Source organism: Gekko japonicus, unplaced genomic scaffold (genome assembly GCF_001447785.1).
Source record: "Gekko japonicus isolate JY-2015 unplaced genomic scaffold, Gekko_japonicus_V1.1 scaffold2963, whole genome shotgun sequence".
NCBI lineage: Eukaryota > Metazoa > Chordata > Lepidosauria > Squamata > Gekkonidae > Gekko > Gekko japonicus.
This window is the reverse complement of record NW_015168745.1, coordinates 69,051-75,784: the sequence shown is the minus strand read 5'-3', so window position 1 is coordinate 75,784 and position 6,734 is coordinate 69,051. Positions and strand designations below refer to the sequence as shown.

Sequence of the window (6,734 nt, the reverse complement as noted above, 5' to 3'; positions counted from 1 at the left end):
CAATGTGAACTATTTTAGAAGAGGAATAACAACAAGCCAGTGAGGTGGATTAGGCTGAGAGTGTGTGTCCAGACCAAGTTCACCCAGCACGTTTCCGTTGTACGAAGTTGTAGATATTTCTCTGGGGAAGAGTATAGTTTTGTATACAAACACATGGTGTGTGTCAGGATGCCTTGTCTTGTTCTTGACCAGCACATGAAGCAACTTATGTACAATAGCTCACAATGCCCAGCCATTTCATGTTTTCCCCTGGGTCCTAGGCTCAGAACACTGAGCATGAGATTCCTGTAATGAATGTCAATAAATCAAAAGTAGGTTTGCAGCTTACAGATACACATCTGAACAGCATACTCAGGATTGCTACAGCATAGACACTTTGATGCAATAATTCAGAGCAAGAGATGTCAGTTATCAGAGATTGTTAAATAGACAGAATATTGCATTGTATTAAGCATATTTTATTTGAAGTTTTAAAATCTTTGTGTTTGTTTGTGTTTATATCTCTGCTACCTGGCGTTACATTTTATGACACACATGGCCCAGCCCAACAAGGTCTCATTTATGTCAGATCCGGCCCTCACAGCAAATGAGTTTGACACCCTTGATTTAAATATTTATACCCCACCTTTCTTCCTGGCTTGAGGTGGCTTACAAATCACAAATTTAAAATATTTAGAATAAATGAAAACCCCAAATAACTCCCTCTCCCCTAACTTGGCATAAATCAGCTTCAAATTAATATCTAGTGAATGTATAGTTGCCAACTGATTGGAGAAAAAAGAAAGTCCCATTCAGTGCCATGAAAAGCTTCAGATTAGCCTCTATTAAAGGGATAGAATATTTTCATCCAGGTCTGTTGGCAACCCTCTTCGCATTGGCCGGATCATGCAAAGGGCTGCCCACAGGCCTGGAGAAAAATGTCCCATCCCTTTAAAATGGGCTTCATGCGTATAAATGGAGAGCCGAAGCTTTTCACAACATGGGGTGAATAATATTTATCTGGTAAATAACATCGCCCTAAGCCTCTATTGCAGGGGTGTCACACATGTGGCTGGGGGCCGGATCAGGCCCCCGGAGGGCTTCTATCAGGCCCGCAGTGGAACCGTCTGTCTTCTGCTTCTTCTTCCAGTGCTGCTGCTGCTTTGACAAAGTTTCCACTAGTATCCTTCGATCTGAAAATCAACCCGTTCCTGACAATCTCCAAGAAAAATGGATGCCCCTCTTAGAAGCGTCAGCAGCACATAAAATTGACACCTCCCTGTTTGCTCTACATAAGCATCAGGATCTACTTTCTTATTTTTAACTGTTTTTTTTTACATTTAATTTAAAAAAAAAAACGTTAAAAAAAGTTTACATCTCCACTACCTGGCATTACATTTTAGGACACACATGGCCCGGCCCAACAAGATCTCATTTATGTCAGATCTGGCCCTCATAACAAATGAATTTGACACACCCATTCTATTGCTTGACCTGGATGGTCCAGGCTAAGCCGATCTCATCAGATCTCAGAAGCTACGCAGAGTCAACCCTGGTTAGTTCTTGGATGGGAGACCACCAAAGAAGTCCAGGGCCAGTATGCAGAGGCAGGCAGTGGCCAGCCACCTCTGAATGTCTCTTGCCTTGAAAATCCTACGGGGTTGTCGAAAGTCAGCTGTGACTTGACAGCAAACAAGAGCAACACCAGGTGTAGGGCATTCCCTCCCCCCCTCTGGGCAGTTAGCAACCCCAAAAGTGAATGAGTTTAAAGTCCTGTTGATTTTGGTAAAAGTGTTTACCACTTTTATGCAATGTTTCCACTGTTTTGCAGTTTGGTGTAGTGGTTAAGTGCGCGGACTCTAATCTGGGAGAACCGGGTTTGATTCCCCACTCCTCCACTTGCACCTGCTGATGTGACCTTGGGTCAGTCACAAGCTCTGGCACAGCTGTCCTTGGAAAAGAGCCGTTTGTGTCAGAGTTCTCTCAGCCCCACCCACCTCACAGGGTGTTTGTTGTGGGGAGGGGAAGGGAAAGGAGTTTGTAAGCCGCTCTCAGACTCCAAGTGAAGGGTGGGGTGTAAATCCAATCTCTTCTTCTTCTTCTTCTTCGACTTTTTCTATTGTTTGCTTGTTTGCTTGATTTCTAGGTTTGGGCCCCATAAGTTTCTTCTAACAATGAGACAGCGTGGGGTAGTGGTTAGAGACTAGGATCTGGGAGAACCATGTGCGAATCCCCGTTCTGCCATGGAAGCTTGCTGGGTGACCTTAGGCCAGTCACCCACTCTCGGCCTAACCTACCTCTCAGAATTTGAGGGCATCCAATGAAGCTGATGGGCAGTAGGTTTAGGGCAGACCAAACGAAATACTTCTTTACACAGAGAGTGATTAAAACGTGGAATTCACTGCCAGAGGATGTAGTGATGGCCACAGGTATAGACAGCTTTAAAGGGGGATTTGAAAGATTCATGGAGGATAGGTTTATCAGTGGCTACTAGCCATGGTGACTGAGGGGAACCTCCACATTCAGAGGTAGTCAGCCTCTGAATCCCAGTGCTGGGAAGAAACATCAGGGAAGGCCTCGGCCTCTAGGCCCTGTTGGCTGTCCAGAGGAACTGGTTGGCCACTGTGTGAGACAAGATGGTGGCCTAGATGGTCTGATCCAGTAGGGCTCTTCTTATGTTCTAATAAGAGAATTATGTAAGCCACTTTGGGTCACCATTGGTGAAAACGTGGGATATAAATGAAGTAAATAAATAAATAAAACAAATGAACCAGTTTAGGGGAACCTGTATAAGGGCCAAGAAGCAACAGTTAGAACCGGATATGGAACAACTGATTGGTTCAGCATAGGAAAAGGAGTACGACAAGGATGTATATTGTCATCTTGCTTATTTAATATATATGCAGAGTACATTATGTGAAATGCTGGCCTGGATGAATCACAAGTGGGAATTAAGATTGCTGGGGAAAATGCAGCATACCACTCTACTGGCAGAAAGTGATGAGGACCTGAAGAGCCTCTTGCTCAGGGTAAAAGAGGAGAGCGCAAAAGTGGGCTTGAAGCTCAACATCAAAAAAACTAAGATCATGGCATCCGGCCCCATCACTCCTTGGCAAATAGAAGGGGAAGTCGTGGAAGTAGTGACAGACTTCACGTTCCTGGAATCCCAGATCACCGCAGACTGTGACTGCAGCCATGAAATTAAAAGATGCCTGCTCCTTGGGAGGAAAGTGATGGCAAACCTAAACAGCATGATAAAAAGTAGAGACATCACCCTGCCAACAAAAGTCCGCATGGTCAAAGCAATGGTATTCCCAGTAGTCATGTATGGCTGCGAGAGTTGGACTATAAGGAAGGCTGAGCGCCGAAGAATAGATTCTTTTGAACTATGGTGCTGGAGATGACTCTTGAGAGTCCCTTGGACTGCAAGAAGAGCAAATCAGTCAATCCTCAAAGAAATCAACCCTGACTGTTCCCTGGAAGGCCAGATAATGAAACTGAAGCTCAAATACTTTGGCCACTCAATGAGAAGGGAGCACTCACTGGAGAAGACCCTGATGCTGGGAAAGATTGAAGGTCAAAGAAGACGGGGACGGCAAAGGATGAGATAGTTAGACAGTGTCATAGATGCAACTAACATGAAATTGAGCCAACTTCAGAGGACTGCGGAAGACAGGAGGGTCTGGCGGGAGCTGGTCCATGGGGTCGCGACTCGACTGTGCGACTGAACAACAACAACAAAGGGGAACTACTTGGATATCTTCGTGGTTTCACTCATGTTTCAGCAGTTCATGCTTGTAAAAGTCACTTACTGGCCAACCCCCAATTTAGCCAAATTAAAGGATTTAAGAAAAGCTAAACTGCATCTTCAACTCTAACCCTAGGCATAAAGGGTTTGTTTGAAATGTATGTAAACATCGCCTACTCTTCATTTGACCACAAGGGGGCATTAGCCCCTCAAATATTTCTCGGCTATCCTGCCATACATTCTAATACTGTATTAGGGCTGCTAATATTTCTACAGGGGGAAGGAAATCCTTTCTTGTTAAAACAGCAAAATGTTGGTGCATCAAGAGAACGTGTGTCGTTTTCAGTGCCCAATTCCTCTCCCAGGAAGAAGGCATTTCCCCCCCCTCGAGCAGAAAGAAAGAACCAAAAAACAACCGGGCACACAGGTAGCCGGTAGAAAATGTCCGTTAAAAAGGCCCCTCGATTTGTTCTAGCAGATTTGTAGTTATGAATTAATCCCCATTGATCTTTCTTTCCAAAACAAGATTTCCACCTCTCTTAAAAGCTATTTTGCTGCAGGTTTCCCAGCTGTGTTTAGCTGCTAGTGACGGATATCGCCCCTCCCCGAACTACAGACGAAAAATTGCTGTATGGATAGAAATCGAGAAGCCTGTTTTCAAGGGCGGGCAGATGGAGAAGAAGCTAGGAGGACCTTCGCCTTTCGAACAGGGAAGGAAACCCCCGCCAGCCCAGAGACATCCCGGGCCTTATCTCCGAACTGGATCCTGACTGCCAAGGAAATGCAAGCTGAAAAATCAGTTCCACGGATTTGGAGGAGATTTATCCTCCCAAAAAGGATTTGTCCGAACTGGGCTCGAGTCGCCTGGGGCGGAGATCAGCAGAGGCGGGCTACAATAAAGCAAAAGCCAGAAATTCCGCCCCAAGGAAATCTGGGGGCGCTATCAATCCAGGACATTTTTAGCCCTGGAACAGCCCCGTGAGAGCTGGCCGAGAGAGAAAATAACTGGCCCAGGTCTGCCCCAGGGAGCAAAGTGGTAGCGGGAGGATTTGAACCCAGGTGTCTTAGTCGGAAGGGTGCTAAGATTGCGTTTAGACTTGACCTGGATGGCCCAGGCTAGGTGCAGACCAAGCAGGGTTGGTCCTGGTCAGTACTTGAATCGGAGACCACGCAGGGTTGCTTGCTGTGCAGAGGGCGGGCAATGGCAAACCGCCCCTGAACGTCCCTTGGCTTGGAATAGAACTTCGGGGACGCCATAAATCGGCCGTGACTTGATGGCGAAACAAAAGGCTTGTAAATGACTTCTTTAGCAAATCTCGACCTCGCGCAGCGATTCCTGGTCTCGCACTGCGGGGGCTGAACTGGGGCCGCAGCTACGACTGTAGGGCAGGATCAGACCCGCGGGCCAAGCACGGATCCAATGCACACGTGAACTCGGGTGGACAAACGCCAGTTGGCGAATTCTGGCATTCCCGGGTCCCTCCAAATCCCTCCCCCCCCCAGCCCCGAGGACAAAAATGGCGTTTTAATAAGAGGAACAATGTGGGTGTTAAAAGTGTCCCCAAGTCGCTTCTGCCTGATGGCCTTGCAAACCGGGGAGGGGGGGGGCATGGATGCCGCGATGGAGTCCATCCATCTCTCGTTGGGTCTTCTCTTCCTGCTGCCTTCCGCTTTCCCGAACATATAACCCGCGGTAAGGAGCAAAGCGCTGTACAGAGTGCAGGGCGGAGGTCACACACGGGAAATAATCCACTTTCAATGCACTTTCCACCTGGGTTTTGCCAGTTCACACACACAGTAAAATCCAGTTGGAAAGTTCATTGAAAGTGGATTATTTATTGTGCGCGCTGACAGCAGCCCAGGTCTCTGCCCCGAGGAAAAATGGTCAGGGTGCTTCCACACACACTAAGCAATGTTCCCTCTAAGCTGTGGAGTCCTGTGAGCAAAAATACTACTTTGCGAGCTACTGGCACGAAAGTTGTGAGCGAGCAATTTGGCTGCTGCATAAATTAGTTTTCTCTGGAGCCCTCCTTCCTGAGCGAAGACAAAAATGTGTGAGCCAGAGGCTATAAAACTGAGCTAGCTCACACTAACTCAGCTTAGAGGGAACACTGACCCTAAGTACTGATGCCGTTTCAATCCACTTCAGCACAGTTCGCAAGTGGATTTTGTCATTCCACACGGGCGCAACCCTAGAGTCGGATTCGACTGGCTTTCGAACAAGGGAACCTTTACCTTTATACCAATAAAGGTCAACTGATGAGGAGGGTGTGTGTGAAAGGAAAGCCTTACGGAGCTGGGCCATCAAGGGAGGGGAGGATACGGAGGAGAAGGGAGAGAAGACTTTGCCTCCCGGTTGCACCGAAGCCTTTATTTTTTTGGGGGGGGAGAGACCAGGAGAAGTGCGCTGGGAGGCAGTTTCAAGGGGGGATGGAGCGGCTGGCTGGAGACAGAGCTGAGCAGAGCCCCACCATCACCCAGCCAAAGGCAGGCCTAGAGCTTGATCTGGCCAGATCTCGGAAGCCAAGCCAGGGTCGGCCCTGGTTAGTTATTTGCCTGGGAGACCTCCCGGGAAGCTGTTGGGTGTTACAAGTCAAAACACTTCAGTATATACAGGGTTAATGATGTTTGTTAAGTCACATGTTTGTTTGTAACCAATCGGTTTAGACAAGAGAATGCCCGGGGAACTTTGGAGCTAGTTTGCTAGTCTGATTGGCAACCAATGTGTCAAGTATTTAGCATATTGGCTGCTCTTTCCTCTCTTTGTTCTGACTGAGAAGGAGACGCCATTCTCTTCCCGTTTTACCTTTTAGCTGTAAGGATGTAGCCATATTAGCTCTTTGTTATTTTATTTCCTGTGTAACTTTTATATTTTAAAACACACCATGGACTCAGTCTCTTAATGCTCTGCTGACTTACTCAAAAAGAATCCCAACAGCCGGCCTCCGAGTTCTTGGCCGGACTCCAGCAGGCGGCCACCCAGTGTTCCTTCCCCCACCTGGAGGAC

At 47.3% G+C, this 6,734-nt stretch overlaps 1 protein-coding gene across 1 annotated transcript in view; it reads right to left on the bottom strand.

The window, feature by feature from the left end:
* CDS1 (CDP-diacylglycerol synthase 1) overlaps nt 1–6,734 on the bottom strand; it is a 79,274-nt gene that overhangs the window by 72,348 nt on the left and 192 nt on the right. The gene's annotated exons all lie outside the window — the stretch shown is intronic.